This window comes from Pezoporus flaviventris, unplaced genomic scaffold (genome assembly GCF_033815535.1).
Source record: "Pezoporus flaviventris isolate CSIRO_AGI_PZ_B2104156 unplaced genomic scaffold, CSIRO_AGI_Pfla_v1 ptg000001l, whole genome shotgun sequence".
In the NCBI taxonomy this organism is placed as follows: domain Eukaryota; kingdom Metazoa; phylum Chordata; class Aves; order Psittaciformes; family Psittacidae; genus Pezoporus; species Pezoporus flaviventris.
Genome location: NW_026892549.1, coordinates 59,898,491 through 59,923,240, shown reverse-complemented (window position 1 = coordinate 59,923,240; position 24,750 = coordinate 59,898,491). Strand labels below are relative to the sequence as shown.

At 43.7% G+C, this 24,750-nt stretch overlaps 1 protein-coding gene and 2 long non-coding RNA genes across 11 annotated transcripts in view; 1 reads left to right on the top strand and 2 right to left on the bottom strand.

The window, feature by feature from the left end:
- The window catches only part of LOC133273098 (collagen alpha-1(XI) chain), a 472,710-nt gene that overhangs the window by 333,954 nt on the left and 114,006 nt on the right, over nucleotides 1-24,750 (bottom strand). The gene's annotated exons all lie outside the window — the stretch shown is intronic.
- Nucleotides 2,292-8,024, top strand: LOC133272971 (uncharacterized). The gene is made up of 3 exons (XR_009744625.1): nucleotides 2,292-4,142; nucleotides 6,754-6,846; nucleotides 7,771-8,024. It is a non-coding gene; the product is annotated as an uncharacterized LOC133272971 (long non-coding RNA).
- Nucleotides 11,671-14,181, bottom strand: LOC133272968 (uncharacterized). The gene is made up of 3 exons (XR_009744623.1): nucleotides 13,221-14,181; nucleotides 12,004-13,086; nucleotides 11,671-11,929 (listed from the first exon to the last, which is right to left on the bottom strand). It is a non-coding gene; the product is annotated as an uncharacterized LOC133272968 (long non-coding RNA).

Here is a 24,750-nt window from a genome sequence, read left to right as displayed (position 1 = left end):
TACAAAGGTTTAACTACATAAACGGATGTTCTTTTTCTTGTCCCTCTGCCCATCTGGCTTAGTTTGCCCAAACATCCGGTTTTGATTGTTTGTGATCAGGCTGGCCCATTTTTTATCTTTAGTCCCTGGCTAAATAAACTGGGAACATTCAGAAGAGAAGTTCCTGACCACAGGCAAGAAAAGGGTTTAATTTCTTTTGAATCTGTTCTAATACAAAATTGTGATGTAACACCTCAAAATTCTGAGAAATGAAATGTTCTGCTAAGCGTCTGAGCTGGATCTTTGTTGGATAGAACCATTGTTCACACTGCTTTATTTGCATTGCTTTAGAAGGCCCCCCCTGAGTAAAAAGGCCTTTTGCAGTCATTCTTTCCTTTCTGACATGCTTTCTGAGGAGTGAAATGAAAGCAAATATTTCCTGACCACAGACTTGATAAAGACACTGGAGATTCTTTCCTAGGAGTCCCACTGATGGCTCTTAACAGGTTCTATTTATGCATCACTGTGCCCTGATCATTTTCTTCTCTGATGGATAGAAAGAGTGACTGGTTTTCCTCCTGAAATGATTTTTTTTTTTCCTAGGAAAGCTCCTCAAATGTTAGTTTCCTAATACTGTTTCTTTGGAAGCAGGGATTTTAAATGGCGGACATAAACCAGCAACCTCCCCACACGCAGGTATTCCTGTTTAACTTTCTGTGCGGTAGACTAGGCCATGGCCTGGAAATGGCAGTGAGTTGGTCAACCAGTGTAAATGACCAGACCTGCACTGGTCCCATTCAGATGCCCTGAGAACTTTGTGTGCACACACATTTCTGGCTGTGTCCGGTGAGATCATCATATATAATCTGTCGAACAGCAGAGAGCCATGAGGAAATATTTCATAAGGAAGATTTTGAAATACATTTTTGCAAACCATACTCCTACATGAGATGAAGTGACCCTCATTTGGAGTAAGAGGCATGCAAGAAAGATTCTCCCACTTGTTCTCCCTGTGTTTCTGTTTCGCAGCTTTCTAGTGGGCTGTTCATTGCGATGATTGTGAGTCTGCTCTTCCTTGTGTTATTGAGGTTCACAACTGGGGTTCTTTTCTGGATTTTCATCTTTAGCATGATTGGAATTATAGGTTATGGTAGGTGTCATCCTCCAGCCTCTGAGGTTGTTTTCTCTTACTGCTTTATTTTGGGCAAGGAAAGTAAGTGATTACATCAGTTAAATGCTGTAGTTGGCAGAACTAGTGCCTAGGTTTAGACACAGTTAAATGAGAAGGGCTTAAATGGCAGCGAAATTTAGTAAGAATCCAGCTGCACTGATACTTCTTACCAGATATAGCAACCTGAACTAGCTACCCACAGTGTGGTTAGTCCACATTCACTTGTACTGATCTTTCTTTTCTGTAGATGTGATGTTATAGCTGACTAGTCTCACAGTAGTGCATGTTTGGGTTTTGCTTACCTGACGTGCTGAGGACAAAACACTTCACTTGTCAAAGATTTAAACAAGCCCAACCCTGTCTTCGCACTCTTCAAAAAACACTCATTTTATATTGATTGTTTTTTAACAGGCATCTGGCTTTGTTAGTAGGAGTATGACCATCTTAAAGGAATACCCAGCTCTGACCTCACTGTTTCTGACACTGGATTCCAGACAGACTTCAGAGTGTACCTGCAGCTGGGGCAAACATGGTTAGCATTTAGTAAGTGCCCATTAAACTTGGTATCTGTTAATGGATGTTCAGGAGATTCAGTCGCTGTCTTGCTACAGTTCTGCCTTCTTAAATCTCCTCCTCTACATATGGTGCTCATAGAATTAGCAGAATTCTCTTTCTTTGTATAGTACAAAAATCTACTTTTTCTGCAAGGCTACTAGTGTATGTGTAAGGAGCCATAATGCAGTCGCACTAGTGATGAGAGTGAAAAATGCTTGTGTTACTAGCATTCTACTTCCTGTGTGTTCAGTCTTCACAATGGGGAAGTAGAAGGTAATAACTAGGACCTGATGAAGATAAGGAGGGGCATTTTTCTCTTTCAGTCTGTTTGTGCCTTGAGGGCCCCAGAAATGAGATTAATAATTCTGCATCAGACCTGTTTACATTCAGGTCACGGAATTTTCTTGGAGGCTGACCTGAGGCTGTGGAATGAACCATCACAAATGTCATCACTTGTGGTTTTCACAAGTGCTTCACGGCTTTCTCTTAGAAGGGCAGTGTATTTAAAACAATCTTACTGGAACAAGACAGCCTGCAGCATACGCATCCCTCCCAAGGGAAGGAGGGGCACAAGAGAGAACAAATACTACTTGCACTGCTGTTACTGCTCTATTAGCAGGCACACAGACACGACCTGACAATGAATGGCACATAACCTGAAACACTCCCTCTACCTATTGGTAGCTAAATTAATAGAGCAGTAGTTTACTGCTTAAATCTCCTTTCTCTGCTTTGTGTCTTCATGTAACTGTGTTGGATCATTGAGCTCACGAGCATCTTTATGAATTGTTGAGGCAGAGCTTTTTAGCATGCTGGCCCTAGAGAATATTAGGATTTTATGATGTCTTTCCTTCTAACTCCCCTGCCTGATTCTTAGCAGCCAATGTATAGTTCATCCAGAGGTCAGCGTCACTTTCAGATGAGTAAATTGAGATACTCAGGAATTAAATTACTTTTCCAAAGTCACCCAGCAAATCAGTTAAATATCCTTGAAGGAAACACAGGTCCTCTTACTCCTAGTGTAGTACTCATCACTGACTGACATTGCTTTCCTTTTTCACAATGCTTGAGACAAGCTACATTAACTTGACAGAGCTGAACTGGATTGAGACCAACTTCAAAGGAACCTGCCTATGTATTCCTTCATGGAAAACCATATAAAAAACAGGTGCTGAAATGTGTGTAACAAAAACTTTTTTCTGAAGAAAGTCTGTGGGTCTGAGCACCACAGGGGTCACTTGCCATGTGCAGCTCTGATGGCTAGGGGCACTGAGAGTACTTGGGGTCACAACTGAACATCATCTCTGACTAGCTGGATCCAGGTTCTGAGACTGTGTCAAAGCTGTGGGACCTGAAGCCAATTCCCCTGTCCCTGTGCAAACCTCCAGACATGCCATGGCTGAGGAATACTGTCCCTTTGTCTTCCTCGCCTTCCACAAAACTTCTTGGTTTCAGCTGGAGGAGACAGGTCCTGCTGTGTGTAACCATCCACCACTGCTGGGCTGGTTTAGATGTTGTCTAACCCTCTGAGGCTCCCGGAATTAATGGATGTGTCTCAAGGTCAGAGGAGGTGTGCTTCAGGCATTTAAGACTCTGCCTTCTGGAGGTGGAGTCCAGAGAATTCTTTTACTTCCTATTGCAGCAGTAGGATTTGAACTGACACAAATAGAAATCAGACAGAAGCAGACTCTTTAAACAAGATCTGGGTTATGAATCAAACACTGCTCACAACTAAGAGAGGAAATGTTCTGGGACACGGTGCTCTCAGCTCTCTAACCTTAGAGCAAGTTTGTGTGATTCCAGCAGCACAAATGGAAGGTCAAAATCATTTGTCCAAAACTGTACTGTCTTAGCCTCTTTGGTTTTTTTTTGACTTAAATGAGGGGAAAGGAGCTCACTCCAAGCTAATGCTGAGACAAGCCTGTTGATTTAAGTACATCTAAATGTTAGAGGAGTATGTATGAGAAGACTGCACTCTTCAGGAAAAAGTTGACTCTTCATCTCCTTTTTATTTACTGTATCTAAATGCTACAGAGGAGCAGCATGAGAGTAGAAACGTGCAAAATTCTTGTTATAAAAAGCAGCATTTGTTAAGGGTGAACTGTCAGGGTCCTGCCCATTCTGACAAACTCTGGCCATGCAGAATGTGCCCCCACAAAGCTATGAAATGGGATTGAAGATTGGCAGCTGCAGTGAGAGAAGGAAAGAGCTGCTCCAGCAGATAATTCTGTCAAGTTCATGAACAATAGTGCAAAGCACAAGGTGGGGAGAGGGGGGAATTACAGAGGCAGCCTATTGGTTCTGTTCTTGATAAACCTAACTTTGGTTTGTTTCCAGTGATAATACTTTGTGGTGCTGAGGTCATAATCATACTGATGCTGATCTTCCTAAAGAATCAGATCTGGACTGCCATTGCATTCTTGCAGGAAGGCAGTAGGTACGTTTGCCTGAGTTTTGGGAATATATTTTGAATTTTATTAAACAATCTCTGGACTATACTTTTCTTGAGCTTCATCTTGCACTACCAAGGGCAGGAAGTTGGATTGAAGTACAACACTGGATTTGTTGAGCCATACAGATAGTATAAAGAACGTCACTTCTCTGTCACTGAGATTGTGCTTATAAGAGCTTTCTCTTTTGCAGTGAGAAGACATTTCTTATCTCCCAGCTCCCTGCATTAAGAGTACATATGCTGTTAGTGGCACCATGTATCCTCTGTGCAAGGAGGTGTGTGCCAAGTATGGGGCACTGTTAATAGGAGCCTAAGACCCACAGCTGCCAGCTTTGCTCTGTCATTGGATTGTCTTCAGAGAGATTTATGCTAGTGGTAGAGGAGGGGTGTTGTTTTGGCTGGGGCTTTTAATTTACGAAAGACTGGATCCTTATGGCTCCAAACAACCTTTTGTCTGGACATGCATAAATCTGCAGAGAGAAAAGGAGAATTCCATGACAAGACATTGTAATGTGGTGTGGTCCAAGGCTCTTCTTTTCAGCTCTGAGTACAGAGAAAAGCAGAGCAGCATGTGAGAGTTGAGGGACTGGGAGGACTCTTCATTTTGTGTTTTCTGAAATCTCGATAGGCTTTATTCACAGTGGTTCCTGGTTTATCCAGTGTCAACTCTTAGTTCTGGTTTGAGTTTGGTTTGGGTTTGTTTTAATGGGAATATAACAAAGGAGAAATGGATTTAACACACCCTTGGATTTCTTTGCAAAAAGGCTAAGGTCTCATAGGCCTCAGAAGTAGGGCTCTGTTAGAACACATGGAGTTAGCTCTGAGTTTATTTGTGTGCACTTGCTTGTAGTTTTTTGCCCTCTCTGTTGACGTTATGGTTCTCAGGAGTCAGGGTTTAGGATTTTTGTAATGGAATTAGGAAATACTGAAGTTCTGCATTCAGCCAGGTACCTGTTCCCTGTCTTATGCTAGTGTGCAGTTAAAGCATAGCAATTAATTTTGGCAGCACTGAATTATCCTCTTTAGTTCCTGTTCATGACAATCCAGGAACACTTTTAATGCTCTGCAGCACTTTTGTTCACAACCTTGACAGGTAGCAGGATTTCAGAAAGTTCATAAACTTCCTGCTGGGAAGTGATAGCATTCAGCAGCAGTTTTTCAGCAGCATGGAAAGGTCACTTGCGGGTGATGGTTTTATTCTCATTCATAACGCATGAGGTGAAGCTCCTTGTGCAGTTACTGTAAACCTAACAGCCCATGCCCTGTATTTGGGAAGATGCAAAACAAGCTGCTAACAACTGGAAATCAAATTCCATTTTTCAATACCTTTAACTACTCTTTCAAACATATTACAATTGTCTTGAAATCCATAGGTGCAAACAGTTAGCAGTCGTTACTCCGTCCCTGGTGTCAGTGGTAACCAAGAGGCCTCCCATGAGCTGCTGAACGCTGCTAGTATGTAGTGACTGTTTCTGCTGTGTGCCTCTTACTGGACTTCTACATCTCTAGACTCAGGCAGAAATCGATGTGTTGCCCTTCACCTCCTGATTGCACACAACAGTCCCCTTGTGCTGTCCCCAGCATTTACTAGTTTATCAGCAGGAACTGGGTAAATTTGTCTGCTTTTACATGTTGGAAACTGCCTCCTGTCAAACACATAGCATCAGAAATGCCACAAGTCAGTCCTGTAGGAAATGCTAAGAGGCAAAAAGGCTTGTGATAAGCTTACAGGGTCACTGGAAAGAAAATTTAAAGTAACAGAAGAGGTAGGTGGCCAGAATGTGAAGAGAACCAACCTGTACGCTTCAGTGAACAAATCCCTGCTCTCTGAAATTCTATCCCATGAGATAACCCAGCTGGAGGCACTCACCTCTGAGGCTGCTGTGGCCAGTTTACCCAGCAGGGCTGTATCCACTCGCTTGCAGAGAGGAGTCCCTGGAGGAGCAGGAGCCAACATGCTCAAGTTCCTTCCAACAGTGGAAGGTCATTCGTCTTTCTGCCTGCCAACAGCCAAAGGCAAACACCATTCATTAGGGCACATGCAAGGAAAGTCAAATAGTCACAGGAAGGTATTAGCACATCCTGGCATTACAAAGACAAACTGAATGTTATGCCCCAAAATAGTACCTAAGGCAGGCAAGGGGCTGGGAACAGAGTCCTCAAATGCAAGGTAGCAAGAGGTAATTTCAGGTGTGTAGGAACTGAGGGAAGAGCATATGAACTGAGCAGGGTGGGACAAGGAAATAAAGGGTAATGTCTGCAGCAAGATGTGATTGAAATGGGTTTGTGGCCTGGAAAGAGCTGGATCTGTGAAGCAGTAATGGAGAAGGAGGAAGTAGAAGACAGGCTGGAACATGGCAAATTGTTAATGTTGATTGTAGTGCTGCTGATAAAAGTGGAGTGGTAGAAATGACAAACTGAAGATGTAAAGATACCTGAAGAAAGAACCTGCAGTATTCTGAGATCCCAGCTCTAGATTATGCTTCCGCTATCAATGAGTAGTTCAAAGTAAAAGGGATGATGCTAGAAGAGGACTGATAAAAACCTTGTTTCTTAAATTGCTGCAGGTTACTGACATGTTTTGTTTCTTTCACAGGGCTGCTGGCTATATAATGTCTACGTTGTTCTACCCAATCATCACCTTCATACACATTGAAGTTTGTATTTCCTACAGGGCTGTGACAGCTGTGTATCCTTCTGTCTGTGTACCTCTCTGGAGGAACAGTCTACAAGACCAGATAATTCTCTGTTTCACCTTAGCCAAACCAGCATGAAAAGGGCTATTTGGTCACTTGGCACTTGCTGCACCAGTGCACTCTTCCTCACTGGGCTTTTGAGTGTGATGTACCAACTGGACAGTGAATTAAATTTCATTAGAAAGAACTGGACTAAAATCCATGCCAAGGCAGAGGATCGTACAAGGTCTTTTATACTACATAAGGTTGGCTTCAAGGGGTGAAAAAGAAACCTTAGCAAAGAGTGAATATGCCTTTTCTTGGCTGTATGCTCTATAGACCATGAGGTTAATGGTCGCTTAGCTTGGGTGGGCTCCACATGTGTTTTGTACAGAATAATGTAGGAAAAGAATGAGAGAACATAGAGTGCTCCAAGTGCTCTAAATTGCCTGACAGCAGCCAGTGTCTGTTCCTGGAAAAGCAAGGCTTTGGTAAGGTGTCAGAAAGGGGACCGTTGCTTTTTGCAAACAAATTGTTCTTTCTCATGCAAAGAGGGTCAGTTATTGCTGTATAGGACAGTGTTGATGTATCCTTATGCTCTGGGTCTACTTCCGCCAACATTCAAACTGAAAGAACTACTACTGCATAATGTGCCTTGTCAGAGGTGGATGTGCAGGAGAGGCTGAGTCAGTCTTCGTGGTTATTCCCCTTGCCCATTCTGGCTATGGCATACAGCTCTGGGATGAAGTCTGCCTTAGTTCTGTAAGTAGCGAAAGTATTCAGTCTTGTCTGTGACCCTTCATACACATCTCTGCATAGCAAGATCAGTTTTTCTGTTACCAGCACAAGTGTTTTAGAGCTCATGGTTACCCACTGCAGACTCCTGCATTGCTCAAAGCCCACAGCTCTGTGATTCCTCCTTAAAATACCTCATTCAGTTTTCTGGCTACATCAGGAGAACCTGAGTATAAAGCAATGGCTAATCAAACACCGCACGAGTATGCAAACCTGACTTGTGACCCAGAGGTAGGTGTTACAAATACTTCCCTGCTATGAGAGCTATACTAATTGTATTTCTTAATCACTATTAAATGCAATGTGAGAAAATGTGCATATCTTAAGTAGTGATTCCTTGTGTTAAACCTGAAAATGGTGCTTCATGTTCAGCTAAGACTCCTTTCTTCAAAGCAATTTAGAGCTATGAAGCAGTTTTTTTGCTGCAGTGTCCTGTGAGCAGGTGAGTTGAGTATCAACCAGTCTCATTTACTGGGTGAGAAAGGAAGATGCAGAAACACAGGTTTATTTGGAAAAGTGTTCTCGAATTCATGAGAATTTCTATCATTGTGGTTCTCAAAAGACAGTGGAAGAATTTGAAAGCTCTGCCTCAAACTTGCCCAAAGACCAGCCAGGTTTCAAAGCAGAGGCTTAGCTGCTTTTGCACAGTGATGACCTCTATGGAGCTCCAAAAATACGTGTCTTTTGACTTGAGTGTGGGGTTGAAGTGTTTTTTGAAAACTAGAAATATTTATCAAATGTTATATCAGGGTTATTTTCAGGTGTTTAAATGTCAATGTACTGCTGTGGTTAGGTACATCCCAGACAATTCCCCACCATCCTGATACCTGAACACTAAAAAAGAAAGGGATTAGAAATTGACTGGTTTTATTTAACACCCAAACTGAGCAAATACATGAATTGAACAACAGAAATAGGGAAGAGTAATTTGGTTTAGAGACTGCTCCTGTTTTAATACTGTGAGATAGGTAAGGGAAGCTGTGACACTGCCACAGCTTGTACGGAATGGCACAGCTCAGTTGATTTCAGTTCAATTGTGGTGATATACACAAGCCTTTGGTTTTCAAATGTTCTTATTTCCTTACTATTGCCTTTTATGTGAGCAGCTTTTCTTTAATGAAACTGAAGCATTTGTGTAACTTAAAAGTATATTTCTGACATTCCAATTCCGTATCTCTAGGTTTCAGGCATGTGGTAAACAGCCCTGTTTGCCAACTGTATAGTTTAAAGTTAAACACCTGTGTAAGACACTACTATGAGTCCTTATATATGTAAACAGGTTGCACAGTACTGGAGTGCAGTGTTGACCGATCTAATGAAACATCAAGCGGAATGACGTGATTTGTATTAAGCTGCTAAATTTCAGAGCCTGTGAACACAGAATTCAGTGCTTATCACTGTGGTATTGATTTTTCTTCCTGTACAGACTTTTAACACAACCAAGATTACTAAATTGCATCCAGGTGCTCAGCGTACTTTTGCTTTTTATGGAGGAGAAAGCCTGTACCATAAGTACATCTTCATCTTGCAGTTAGCCTATGCCTTTGTCTTTCTCTGACTGCTGAACTTTGCAATTGGAATGGGTCAGTAGACCCTTGATGGTGCCTTTGCCTCCTGTTACTGGGTCTCTCGAAAACCAGCCAATATACCACTATGGCCACTCTTCACTGGGATGAGCAACATGGTGAGACTGTGGGGCTGGATGTGAGCCCTGTCACATACCCAGCAAGTGCACATTTTACATGTAGGGAAGCTATTCTCCAGATGCCACAGCCCCCCCACACACACACATATGCACACGCATGGTCTCAGGTGTCATGGGCCCAACTGGGCTGAAAAGCATTTATTAATATAATAAATAAGTATATGATTTATAATGGTAATATAGATATATTATATAAGCATTTCTATTATTATAATAGATAATTTTAATTATGTATATTTATATATAATTGTATATATTATATAATTATATAACCTTGCTTACATGTTCATGTAAAACTTTGAGCCTTGAGACTTTTGTTTGCATTTCATGATTATTTTTTATGAGGGCACATTTTATTAGGGAACCAACCCCAACCAGTCTGTGATTCTGTGATTTTGTTCAATACATTTAGCACTGGATGTAATTCTTAAATGATGGGCAAAATGAACCATAGGTTCCTTCAAGTGCCATATATGTTAGTAACAGTAAGACTGGAAAAGTAAATTGCGTTTTCTTTGCCAGTGTCAGGAAATGTGACCAAATTCAGGCTTCTCTTCATCCTGCAACAACCAGTGCATCATCAGGACCTGAATATGCATCTTGTTCCAGTACTAACTAGTGCAGTTAGTTAGTAACTAACGCTTATGTCATAAAAGATCCATAAATGCCTCAAACGGTGGCAGGTGTGGGCATATATGTAAGAGCACCAAGTTTTTACAGTGATGCCTGTAACTGTATTCTCTCTGGCTTTTTAATTGTACTGAAAACTAACTTAGATCCATTCTGGCCTAGTTTTAGTTGTCAGTGAAGTCACTCTTTCTAGTTGTCTTCATATTTTCTCAATAGCCTTTGATCTGTAAGGATCAGTATCAGCAGCTGTGGCTATCAGCTGCTATGTTTCTAGTGACTTTGCTGCTGCAGACTCTAACCGGGAAAATACTGAAAACCTCATGATAACCTTAATGATATGATATGGCTTTTTCTTCAGATGGTGCCATATCTTGAATGCAGACATCTGCTGCCAGTGAATACACCCACTTGCACTGGATGTGAGTCACCAATAGCTCCACAGCTGCAGCCCCAAACCAACATCTGCATAAAGGTAATTGAAAATAAATCTAACAAAATAGCAATTTACCTCCTGGCATGCATATTTCTAACGGAGGACTTCATTAAAAATAGTTTGATCCAGCTTGGGTTTCTCTAATTACATTGTGACAGCTTTAAGGGTTAGTAGGATTCAAACCACCTTGACTAGAAATAAGAATTAAAGGTAAACCATGGAAGCTCAGGAAGGCATCTTGAAGAACACAGGAGGTAGCAGTGTGAAAGACAGGACACATGCACTTGTGTTCAGTAGGGACATATTCTGTGATTCTATCATTTATGGCCTTAGTATTACTGGGCATTTTAAGTTTATTAAATACATCTTCATTACTCTGCTTCCCTCAGTTGATTGTAAGTGCTTAGCACAGATGGGCTGGTAGGACTGGAGCAGTGGGGAAATGCCCAAAATGCTCAAGCACAGCATTAGTCAGTGATCCAAAAGTGCTGGTGGGCCTAACTGGACAAAATCTACCCTCCAGAATACTCCCTACCCAAGGGTGTGGGGACTCAGGTAGGGGCCATCCTCAACCCTTCCAGTCACGGAAAAGGGTGTGAGAAGGAGCAAGCTGATACTGCATGTCCACAATTGGTAGATTATAGACACTGCCCCAAATTGTGTGTTTTATGGCAGTCCTGATGCAGATGCAAAGGCAGTCCTGAACTATTTGGTGGCAACCGAATTGTTCTCAGCTCTGGTTGAATCTCGCTTGTGAGATACTGTGACTGTGCTTGGACACCCTCAGGGGGATAAGAATCATTTTCCTTGCAGACACTGGACTTGCTGTTTTGTGTGAGTGCAGTGATTAAGCAAACTGACACTAGTCTATACAAACATCTGGAGGTATTGATGCTGGATCTCATGAAGGAACTGTACTATAGTTGAAAATGAATTGTCACCAAGATCCAGGGATTTGTGATGGGCACGCACTATGGCCTAACTAAAACCTGAAGCCCACAGCAAAGACTTGAAGGATCTCTTCTATCTGAAGGGCTGAATAACTACGGCATTTTCTAAGATCAAGTCATTATTAGTGTTGTTCATACTTTGCAGATACTATGTGAAATGTATTCTTTCTCTGTTTAAAAGGGCAAAGTAATTTGTCAGGCATGTGGCACAGAAAATCTTCACCATAAACAGCAGCAGCTTACTGTCATGGCTGTTTGTCTGGGGGAGCAGAGGCCAAACATTGTCCCACTTATGATACCCAACCTAACACCTATGGTTCCCTAAATGCCACCTGTGCTACCCAACCTAACACCTATGTTTCCCAATGTGCCACGTATGATACCCAAATTAACACCTATAGTATGCAAAGTGCCAGCTCTGATACCCAGCCTAACACCTATGGTTCCCTAAGTGCCACCTATGATACCCAGGCTAGCACATATTGTTCCCTAAGTACAACTTATAATACGCAACCTAACACCTATGGTTCCCAAAGTGCCTCCTATGATACCCAACCTAACACCTATAGTATGCAAAGTGCCACCTATGATACTTAACACCTGTAGTATGCAAAGTGCCACCTATGATACTCAACACCTGTAGTATGCAAAGTACCACCTATGATACCCAACCTAATACCTATGGTTCCCTGAGTACCACTTATGATACCTAACACCTCCGGTTCCCAAGGTAACACTGAAACTACCCAACCTAACACCTATGATATCCAATCTAACGCCAGCTCAAGTGCCACCAACACTACCTAACATGCCACCTACGCTACCAGGCCTGACTCCTACAATACCTGAAGTGCCACCTACACTACCCACCCTGACACTTACTCTACCCAACCTAACACCCATAGTATGCAAAGTGCCACCCACAGCATCCAACCTAACATCTACACTACCCAAAGTGCCACCAACTGCACCCTGCCTAACACCTATGATTTCCAATCTAACACCACCTCAAGTGCCACCTACTCCACTCAGCCTGACACCTACTATACCCAATATACCATCTATGATATCCAACCTAACACTTAACACCTATAGTACACAAAGTGCCACCTACAAGAATCAATCTAACACCTATGCTACCTCAAGTGCCACCTACACTATGCATCCTAGCACCTATTGTTCCCAAAGTGCCACCTATACTACCTGACCTAACACCAATAGCTCGCAAAGTGCCACCAGCAGTATCCAACCTGACACCTATAATACCCAGTGACATTGACACTACCCAACCTAACATCTTTATTATACAAGCTAACACCTACACTAGCCAAATTGCCACCTGCTCTTCCTCAATTGCCACGTAAACCACCCAGCCTGACACCTGCAATACCCAACTTGACAACTACGCCACTTGACACCTACACTTCCCAACTTGCCACTGCCTGCGCCCCTTAACTACTGCCTGTATCCCTCCCAATAGGACAACCTGCAAATACCCTACACTGTGTCCCCAGAGTGTGTCCTTACCTGCATGGGGCCACTCCTTGGGCCTGCGCTCCAACAATATCCTGTCTGTCTCTCCACCGTCCGCTGTTCATCCCTAAGCACCCAAGGTGACCGCCACCAACCAGTGCCAGGCAGTGCCCTCCTGCATGGGCCAATGCAGGTCTCCTCATCATCATCTGATGTATCCTCACCACTCATAACTTGTGCCATTTGGCACCTTGCTGGGTTGGCATTGCTAAATAAAACCCACACCCTTCCACTGCTGGCCACTCCTCCTCTTCATCCTCCTCTTCTTCTTCTTCCTCCTCCTCGTCTTCTTCTTCTTCCTCCTCAGAACACCTTGCTGCAAAAAGAAACCAGGGCACCTACTATACAGGATGATGCTGGCATTGGTGTTGCCCAGCTTGTTCGAGGCCACACACTGGTGTAGCTGCCATAGCCCTTCTCTGAGATAGGCGGCCCTTGCTCTCAATCTGCACACCCTTCAGCCCATGTGTAACCTGCAGGGATCAAAGACACATGATGATGCTTAGAGTGCAACATGCTGTGCTCCCTGCCGTTCCCACCAGGCAAGTCCCACACATTCCCACTCCCAACTCCCCACATCCCTCCAAGACAAGCCCTGACACACTCGCCATTCCCTAACCCATCTCCCCACATGACCTACGTGGTTCCCATCAACCCTGCCCGGCATTGCCATTGTCTCTGAGAGAAACAAAACACTTAGACCCAGCACAATGCGTTAACCAACTCTTTCTCCACACAAGGCCCTTGACCACCTTGGTTCTCAATCCGTGTCCTCGCTGAACCACTGAAACTCCGCCACGCGAATGGGGAGGAGAATTATAGAAGTGTAATACCCACAGGCTGAGATAAGAACACTGTAATAACTACTGCATAATCACAGAGCCATAGCACCAACCGGCTTGGAAAAGACCTTTAACATCAGCAAGTCCAACCACTCCCCAGTACACTCTGCTGACCCGCAAAGCAGGCTCCTAAATGTAAACATCCAGACCTTGCTCGTAAGCCTAAAGTGTTAGGACAGAAATCAGGAGCTGGGCATTTCCTACACAGGGTGCCCTACAGAAAAGTACCACCAATATGGATATCCTCACTTACTTACACACCTAAAGCTCTATCTCTGTAAAGCCTCACTGGACAGCACTCTCTGCTGACCCACAAACCAGCTCCCTAAATGTAAACATCCAAATCCTGCTCCTAAGCCTAATGTGTTAGGACATAAAGCTGGTGCTGGGCATCAGCTACACGTGGTGCTCTCCGCAACAGTGCCACCAACACAGCAATCCACCCTTGCTTAGCCATGTAAATCCCCTGACCTTGCAGGGCAGCACTCTCAGACACCCCATAAACCAGTTCCGTAAGTGTGAATGCCCAGACACTGTGCCTAAACCTAATGTGTTAGGACAAAAGCAAATAGCTGGTCAGGTTCTACACAGGGTGCCCTCCAGAATGGTGCCACCAAGGCATCCCAGCAGTCCTCCCTGGATTTCCCCAGTCTTGCTCTGGATGATCGCACACAGACAAGAGCAGAGGCAAGACTGAGGAAAAACAAACAAGAACTGACAACATTAGCCCAGCAAAAGCAGTATTAGAGTGCTCTAAGCCTATTTACTAATACAATCCAGCAGCATCAAAGCTCTTTGAAACATCAGGGAGTGCCAAAAAGATGCAACCACTTTGGAGAATGTGCTGGAACCCTGAAAAATGGCTTTCAACTTTTCTGTTTTCCCCTATTTTCCTTTGAACCCTTTGCTTACTGTCTGTGCAGGACTGGTGTCACCAGCACACTCTTTTTGCTGCAGCACAGAACAGCCAATGCCTGTGTAGCTGACTCAAACCTGAGGGCGAGAAGGACTATTTGGTGCTCACTGATGGTAGCTGCCTTCCAAGGAAAGGTAGAGAAGAGTTAAATAAAAATAGCAAACTGGAAAAGGCAGAGAAGTGGGAGAAAATTGCTGTTCTTCCTGGTTTAGAGATAGAGAAACTGAGGCACAGACCGCTGAAGTCTGTCCAGAGAAGCTCTAAGGGGAGAGGTGGAGAGCTTGAAAAAGATGCAGAGCAGGGCTTTAGAAAGACACAACCTGAATCTGCCTTCCATCTAAAGAGCTCACTTTGCCACCCAAAACTCCATCTGCACACCGCTTCTCTGGCTCCTGCTCTCAGGCTTCCTGGAGCACTGCGCACAGAGCGCGAGTGTCCGGCCCCTGCTCCCACAGCCGAGGAGCCAGAACAGAAAGCTGTCATTGGCCATCACCTACATAGGGTTGCTCATCATATTAGTGGCACCGTTCTGGATGCCTCCCTGTGTAGGTGATTCCCAGCACCAGCTTTCCTGAACTGTGGGAGCAGGGGCTGGACACCTGCACTGCATGTGCTGTGATTGAGGATACTTGAGAGCACTCAACACAAAGGCAGTAAAAAAAAGCAAAGATGGTAAAGCATGGCCAGACTGCTGTGTTGGTGGAACTGCTCATGAGATCCCCAGCTGGAGATGATGGGCAACAACCACCAGACATGCTGCTACCTTACCAAGCTACTGACATTTAAAACATGACTCCTGCTTCTACCTCCTTGTCACTGCTCTACTTTGGGTCTCCCAGCAGTAAACATTTCAGCTAACACACCAGAACAGAAGTGGTAAAACGCAACCTCAAAACTCTTCCAACCAAAAAAACATTCAGAACCCAATAACAAAAAAAAGCAAGAGAAGCCTGCAAGAGAAACGCTGTTGGGTTTGCAAAACCAAAAACCGCTCCAAGGAGCGCTCCCCAGAGCATGGACACTGGGCGGGGAGCAGCAGTTTCGCAGCCCGTTGCCTCTGCTGCACCGAAAAAGTGAGCGTGTGCTGCCACCATGTGTCCAAGCATCGGTACTGCAGGTGGTGGAGATGGGGAGGGCGGAGCTGCTCCGGGCGCCGCTCGCTGCTGCCATCATGTGTCGAAATCTCGGTACTGCTGGGTGGGGGGGCCGCGCTGTGGCCCCGGGCACCGCCCGCTGCTCCCATTCTCTGCCCAAAATTCAGCATTGGAGTGGGTGGTGATGGGGGAAAAGCGGCTGGGGGTCGGTTTCCGGTGCTACTCTGTGTCCAAAACGCAGCACTCCACGCGCGGAAGCAGAGATATGGACCAGGAGAGGCTAGGTGCTGCCATCATGAGGCCAATATCCGGTACTGCACGCGGTGTAGAAAGGCGGATTGAACCAATCAGAGCAGGGGGAGGGCCGGGCTACGAGTGGTTGACAGGCTCTCGACCAATGGCGGCAGCGGGGGACGGTGGCAAAACAGAGCGGAAGGAGGACAGGGCTGCGAGTGACTGACAGCCGTCTAGGCCAAAGACGGCCGCGGAGGGGCCGAGCTAAGACTGATTGACAGAAGCCTCTGCCAATGGCGGCCACTGGGTGCCTGAAAGCTGCTTCTGGTGCCACACTGCGGCTCCTTCCCCTGCAGTACCGAGTTTTGGCCACAGGACGGCAGCAGCTAGCGCTGCACCGAGCCACGCCTTTGCTCCCACTCCATCCCCACCACCTGCAGTACCGAGCGTTGGACACATGATGGCAGCAGCGAGCCGTGCCCTGCCCTGTTCACTTTTATCACTTTGTATTTGCTTTGCAGGCATTTATAATCACATTCTTCGCTTTTGCTTTTTATTGTCTTTTAGCATTTTTATTTATTTGCTTTTTCATTTTTTTTTTAGCTGCCCTTGCTTTTTAGTCTCTTTTAGCAGCTTTTTTTTTAGGCTTCCCATACCTAAAAATGAGATGGGAAATGGGCAAAAATGGGTTAGAAAAGGAAAAAAAATGGTTTAAAACACATTACAAATGGTCAAAAATTGAACAAAAATGGTCCAAAATGGATTAAAACAGGTAAGAAGTGGGTAAAAATGGGTTAGAAATGGGCAAAAATGGCTTAAAAAGGGTTAGAAGTGGGCAAATATGGGACAGAGATGGCCATAGATTGTTCAAAAATAGCCCCCAAGAAAACTTTAAATGGGTTAGAAATGGGAAAGATGGGTTAGAAATAGCCAAAAATGGCTTAAAACTGGTAAGAAATGGGCAAAAATGGGTTAGAAACAGAACAAAACAATGGCTTAAAATGGGTAAGAAATGGGCAAAAATGTGTTTGAAGTGGGAAAAAAATGGTTAGCAATGAAGAAAAATAGTTTAGAAATGGCCAAAATGGCTTAAAACAGGTTAGAATTGGACATAAAAGGGTTGCAAATGGCTAAGAATGGCACAAATCGGGTTAGAAGTGGCCAAAAATGGGTTAGAAATGGTCAAAAATGGCTTAAAACTGGTGACAAATGAGCAAAAATGGGTTAGAAAAGAAAAAAGTGGCTTAAACAGAGTTAGAAATGGGCCAAAATGAGGCGGAAATTGAAAAACAAAATGGCTTGGAACAGGTTAGAAGTGGCCAAAAATAGGTTAGAAGTGGCAAAAAGTTTTTAGAAATAGCAAATAAAAGCTTAAAATAATTTAGAAGTGGGCATAAATGCGTTAGAAATAGACAAAAAAGGGTTAAAATGGGTTAGAATTTGGCAAAAATGGGTTGAAAATGGCCAAAACCAGTTTAGAAATAAATAAATAAATAAATAAACCCCATACATTAAAATGGGCTAGAAATGGGGAAAATGTGTTAAAAAAAAAACAGCCAAAATGGCTTAAAATGGGTTAGAAATTACCAAAAATGGCTTAAAACAGGTTAGAAATGGTCAAAAATAGGTTAGAAGTGGCAAAAAATGGCATAAAATGGGTTAGAAGTGGCCAAAAATGGTTTAGAAATGGGAAAAAAAGGCTTAAAACGGGTTAGAAATAGCCAAAAAAATGGCTTAAACTGGTAAGAAATGGGCAAAAATGGGATAGAAATTGCCATAAATGGCTCCTTCCTTCCTCCCTCCTTCCTTTTTTCCTTCCCTTCCTCCTTCCCTCCTTCCTCCTTCCCCTCCTTCCCCCTTTCCCTCCCTCCTACCTTCATTCAGAATGAGAGTGAATACAAGAGCAGAGGTTCTGAGACAATCTAATGGAAGAGAATGTAAGAATACAATTGAATATGGAAAAGAGAATAGAAGGGAAGAGAATCTAAGAGATTACTAGAAAAGAGCATCTAGGGAAAAAGAATATCAGGGAACGTAAGAGATCTAACAGAATCTAAGATTGATTATAAGATTAGAGAATTGAAGAGCATCTAAGAAGAGAATATAGGGGGGGAGAATATCATTGGATAGAAGAGAATCTAAGATTAGAAGAGTAGAGAAGAGAATCTAAGAGAAGCCATGATAAAAAAATTGAAGAGCATACAGGAAAAGGGAAAAGAAATTTAGAGAATCTAAGGAAAGGAAATGGAAGAGACTATAAGAGTATACAAGCAAATAAAATAGAAGGGAATCTAAGAGAAGAATATGTAATCAAATATAGAAGAGAGACAGGAATAAGTGGAAACAGTGTAGTATAAGACAATAAGAGAAAATAAGAAAGTGTAAGACTATAAAAAAGGGAAGAGAATATAAAAGAGGGAAGAGACTCTAAGAGAGCATAAGAGAAGGGAAAAGAATATAAGAGAAAGGAATATATGAGAAGAGACTATAAGAGAATCTAAGATAAGGGAAGAGAACGTAAGAGAAGAGAATTTAAAAGAAAAGAGAAGGGAATATAAGAGAAGAGAATATTAGAGAACATAAGGGAAGGGAAGAGACTAGAAGAGACTAAGAGAATATAGGACAATAGAAGAGAGTAAAGAGAAGGGAATACAAGAAAATGCAAAAGGATAGAAGAGAAGGGAGTAGAAGAGAATAGAGATTAGAAAAGACTAAGAGAATATATGGAAAGAGAATATAAAAGAATCTAAGAAAACAGAACCAGAAGGGAAGGGAAGAGACTAAGAGAATATAGGAAAATAGAAAAGAGTACAAGAGACAGGAAGGGAAGAGACTATAAGGGAGTATTAGAGAAGACAAGACGAAAGAAACGTGCTCCTGATAACATCTTTATTTTTTTCAGGACAACTATTTAATTTCATTAAAAGCAGGAATCTTTAAAATTATATAGTCTTGTCTGTCATGGAGCTTCAAACCTTTGCAGCAGTCATCAAGCTGTGAGAGGCAGCTGCACAAAGGAAATCCTTTCTCTAAGACAAGCAGCTGAGCAGTGATCTGTTATAGCCACCCATCAATGTTAGCTGTGTAGCGACACTAATGCCGCCAACAGAGCAGATAAGCTCTGGCAGCAGCCACCGAACAGGAGGGGATGCTGCTGTGTGCACGGAACGCAGAGGCAAATTCCCAAAGCACTTGCTGGGTGTGCACTAAGTAGCAATTACAGGAGTTTTCCATTCACATCCCCAGTGGCCTTACCTCTTCCCTCCCATGCCACTTTGTCATGCTTCACTGCAGCATCCAAGGACCTTGTCCCTATATGGCTGGGTTCATCAGCACGCTGCGTGCTGGGCAGCATGCATCACCTGCAGGGCTGTCATCACCAGGGTGCGATAAAGGCAGCAGTAGAGAGGGGTCCATTGGAAATGTGCTGTCTGCCTGCATGCACCACTCTGTTACGGTATCTTCTTGAAACCAGGGGCTAAATACACATCTCCGTCCCTGCGAGTGGTGCCTGGGGCTGCCGGGAAAGTGAATCTGTGGAATATGCTGTGTGTGTTCTGGTCTGTAAGCCCCACATCAGCTATGGTACAATTGAAGTCTTGTCACTGTAAAATGTTTAGCAGATAATACCCTTTAGTGAACTAGAAACCTGCACTAATGCTGCATGCCTGGCAGGCTAGGAAAGGTAGATACATTCAGGGTTATGCACAAGAAAGGCCTACATCCTGCTGTGGTTCAAGTGTCATTGTTCTTATAGGTAAATGGAAAAGCAGCCTCAGGCCTTCTGCTGGGCTCAGGGGTCCATCAGCTGCACCAGAGGAGGTTCACTTTCAAGATGTGATACTTGCTATGCTGGTAAGTGACCAGTTCATATAGGTTGAAATAAAAGTGAATTTGCCCAGAGCTGGGTGTTACTCACATTGGTACTGTCAACAAGCAGACTAAGAAAGGCAAAATCAGTCCCTGGAAATGCAAGAGAAGCATTTAAACCAAGCTCTATACTGAGTATACTCTAATAACAAGGAATTAATCTCAAAGGCTGGTTTGTAATGCACAGACAGACAATGCAGAAACACTTCTGAAGCTGCTTTAAGACAACCTGGAAAGTGGGAAGGGGAAATGCTCTTGCCCAAGACAGCAGTTCAGGGTACTGCAACCACAGAGCAGTCACAATGTCAGCAGGTACAGGGGCACAGTGCCATGTGTTCTCAGCATTGCTAGTGGAACAGGAATATGCGTATCTCCAAAAGCATTCTGAGCTGCAACGATGCTGGCTGCCTTCTCCTGAGCACCACTATAAGGTGAAGGGATAAGAGCTGGGTTTAGGCATCCTTTTTCCATTATCACCTGGTTGTAACAGCTCATGTAACTCCCAGCTGCAGGATCCAAGTCTGGCCCAAAACAGAGGCCCAAGCATTTTCCCCTGCTGTTGAGATTGCTCTGGAACCTCAAAAGGCCCCAGAGCTCTGTTCTACTTCACAGCTGCACGGAAAGTGTCAAACCACTAGAGTGAAACCAGGCCTCAACTCAACTCGAAGCCAAACAAGGGGGATGGAGGAAGAAGGAAACACAAAGTGGGGTTAAATGAAAGGGAGAGAGGAAAGAAGCAGGAGTGAGGCAAACTCACCATGAGTGTCAGTTCTGGTACTTTTGAAATGCATTCAGCTCCACTGAAATAACTAGTATTCATGTTCTTACTCGAATCACTTCCATGGGGGCAGGATAGGAAGCAGGGACTTATTTAAACAAGAAATGTCTTTTTTTTTCAGTGGAATTCCCATTTAGCTGCAGAGGGCTCGTAAGAACAATTCTCACAGTCATGGCAATGCTGTGAGGGCTGGAGCAGCTCTACTCTGGAGCCAGGCTAAGACAGCTGGGCTGAGTCAGCCTGGAGAAGAGAAGGCTTCTTTAGGGGAGACCTCAGAGCAGCTCCAGTGCCTAAAGGGGCTACAAGAAACCTGGAGAGGGGCTTGTAGGGACAGGACAAAGGGAATGGCTTTAAACTGGCCGAGGGGAGACTGAGATTAGACATTAGGAAGAAATTCCTCCCTGGGAGGGTGCTGAGGCACTGGCACAGGGTGCCCAGAGAACCTGTGGCTGCCCCATCCCTGGCAGTGTTCAAGGCCAGGTTGGACACAGGGGCTTGGAGCAACTTGCTCTAGTGGAAAGTGTCCCTGCCCAAGGCAGGGGGTTGGAACTGGATGAGCTTTAAGGTCCCTTCCAACCCAACCATTTCGTATCACAACATTTTTCCATCCTGGGTGATAGGCAGGAGGCTGCTAAGTCCCCAGCTCCCCATCCCTCTCTGGGGATGGGCACTCACTGCAGGGGCAGCTCTCCAGCTCACAGGGCAATTCTCCTTTCGGAGACAGCCTCCTGGAAGCATGCAGCCATTTCATCCTGTTTCAGGGCAACACCTCTTCATGTGCTATCATTGCAACCGGCCACAAACTTACCCTTTGTTGGCGGAAGAGAGGGAAACCAATGTGTTTGACTCCTGGAAAAGCTTTGGGGTGTGATGAGAAACATCCTGCATGCAGAAAAAGATAATCAAGTAGTTTTGGGAAGGCCTGGCAAACTGCTGGACCTCGAGAAGAGCTTCACAAAAACTGTACTTTCCTGTTATTACCAATCATTTGGGCTATATAGGCTGAGATACCAGGAACATTAGAGCTCCTGGAGATAAAGAGTGTGAAGGTAGTATTTTATCCTGGCTGCTCTCCTCAGCTGAAACCACTGCAGCAAGCTGGGTTAATGCATGGATTCACATGCTGCCAGCACCAATGTAGCCTCTGCTGCTGCACCTCTCTCTGCACACTCACCCCAGCTCTAAACCTGGCTCCCACCCACATTTGCCTAGGACCTCTTGTGCCTCTCAACACTCCGTCATGTTGTCTAGGTCTGAGGGTGCATTGAAGATGCTGCTCAAATGCTAGAAACACCAGATGAAGGGACAACACTTACAAGGAATGCTCTTTAAGTAATACTTAAAAGTAGTGCTCTGACCACTGTTAACTTTCTTGCAATGCACAAATAAGCACACTGGGGCAAGCTCTCCTTATTAAATTTCAGTATGACAGAGCAGAATCTCACAGTGTTTGTCATAAGTGATTCCCTTTAACAGTAAAAATACATCATTACTTTTACTGTTAAGCAGGTATCCTGCCTGTACAGGTTTACTAGATTATTTTCCATGCTAGACAAAATAACCAACTGGAACAGTCAATAATGAGTAGTAAGCTCCAGGTTTGTCACCTACATCAACTGCAGCTGGATAATATCTCTACCTTTTTCTTTATACAGCACTCATGATTTTGGCAGAATAATGTATTTTAAAATATTTAGACATTGTTTAGCCAAATGCTCCTCTATGATTCTATGATACAGCATTAGATACAATGACCTACCTTCTTCTGCTAGACAAAGCTCCAGGATAACGGATATTTTGTAATATCAGAATTAGCTGTGAAATTCAGAACACTCTTTAGCCAGGCCCTGAAATATTTAACATAAAATAAGATATAACGTCCCTTACCTCAACTTTCAGACAATAACCCAGAAAGGACTGCTTCAGGGAAGTGTACTCTTGCCTACAGATAACAGATAGCAGATAGCAAAAAAAGCATCTGAAGAAAATAACATTATTTTTCAAATCCTTTCCTCTGTTTTTCTCCCCCAACCACATTTCCTTGCTGCTTTCTGTTGCTGGGTTTCTTTTTATAGAGAGTAATGATTTATGAGAGAACTCCTGACTTTCAACCAGCTGTAGCAACTGTTGAGATCAGGGAACAAACCTGGGTTCAATTAGGCAGGGAGTAACCCGCTTTTTCTCCACACACACGTTAAAATGAACACAGTATATTTGAAAGTATTTTTCTTGTAAGCAAAACCAACACAATCAGCAGAAGGAAATGAGGGGAATCTACAAAAATGAATAAACCAAGTGCTCAAAGGCAAAAAATGAGCACTTTTCTACCTACAAATTCTTGTCTAGTAACTGTATGTGCTATAGTATTATGTAAAACAGTTCAGAAATGAGTTGATGATTAAACTGAAGCTGACTGCAGTTTCTCAATCTATTTTCACCTTCCACTTGTGCTGCTGGAATCACACAAACTTGCTCTAAGGTTAGAGAGCTGAGAGCACCGTGTCCCAGAACGTTTCCTCTCTTAGTTGTGAGCAGTGTTTGATTCATAACCCAGATCTTGTTTAAAGAGTCGGCTTCTGTCTGATTTCTATTTGTGTCAGTTCAAATCCTACTGCTGCAATAGGAAGTAAAAGAATTCTCTGGACTCCACCTCCAGAAGGCAGAGTCTTAAATGCCTGAAGCACACCTCCTCTGACCTTGAGACACATCCATTAATTCCGGGAGCCTCAGAGGGTTAGACAACATCTAAACCAGCCCAGCAGTGGTGGATGGTTACACACAGCAGGACCTGTCTCCTCCAGCTGAAACCAAGAAGTTTTGTGGAAGGCGAGGAAGACAAAGGGACAGTATTCCTCAGCCATGGCATGTCTGGAGGTTTGCACAGGGACAGGGGAATTGGCTTCAGGTCCCACAGATCTGACAGTCTCAGAATCCAGACCCAGACAGTCAGAGATGATGCTTATGCTGCAGGCTGTCTTGTTCCAGTAAGATTGTTTTAAATACACTGCCCTTCTAAGAGAAAGCAGTGAAGCACTTGTGAAAACCACAAGTGATGACATTTGTGATGGTTTCACAGCCTCAGGTCAGCATCCAAGGAACTTCAGTGACCTGAATGTAAACAGGTCTACAAAAGATACACAGTGTTTTTAATCTCAGTTCTGGGGCCCTCGAGAAGGGGGCATACACAGACTGAGAGAGAAAAATGCCTCTCCTTATCTTCATCAGGACTTAGTTATTGCCTTGTGCTTCCCCATTGTGAAGGCTGAACACACAGGAAGTAGATGGCTAATAACACAAGTATTTTTCACTCTCATCACTAGTGCGACTGCGTTATGGCCCCTTACACATACACTAGTAGCCCTGCTGAAAAAGTATAAAGAGAATCCTGCTTACTTCTAAGAGCACCACATGTAGAGGAGGAGATTTAACAAGGCAGAAACGGTACCAACACAGTGACTGAATCTCCTGAATATTTATTAACAGATAACCAAGTTTAAAGGGCACTTACTAAATGCTAACCATGTTTGCCTCAGCTGCAAGTACACTCTGAAGTCTCTCTGGAATCCAGTGTCAGAAACAGTGAGGTCAGATCCAGGTACTCCTTCAAGATGGTCATAACAATGCCACATGCCTGGTAAAAAACAGTCAAGATCAAATGAGTGTTTCTGAAGAGTGCAAAGACAAAGTTGGGGTTGGTTTAAACCTTGACAAGTCAAGCGTTTTGCCCTCAGCACGTCAGGTAAGCGAAACCCAAATACACATTACTGCGAGACTAGCCAGCTATAACATCACATCTATAGAAAAGCAAGATCAGTACAAGTGAATGCAGACTAAGCACACCGTGATTAGATAGTTCAGGTTGCTACATCTGGTGCTAAGTATCAGCACAGCTGGATTCTTACTAAATTTCACTGCCATTTAAGCCCTTCTCACTTAACTGTGTTTAAACCTAGGCACTAGTTCTCCCAACTACTGCATCTAATTGATGTAATCACATTTCATGCCCAAAATTAAGCAATACATAAGTCAGCACATAACTCATTAAGCACGTAACTCAGGAGCCTTAAGAACTGGTTTGAGACACTCTGCTCTACTGCTGTGGAGTACTTAAGCACTAAAGGATACTTGCCACAATACC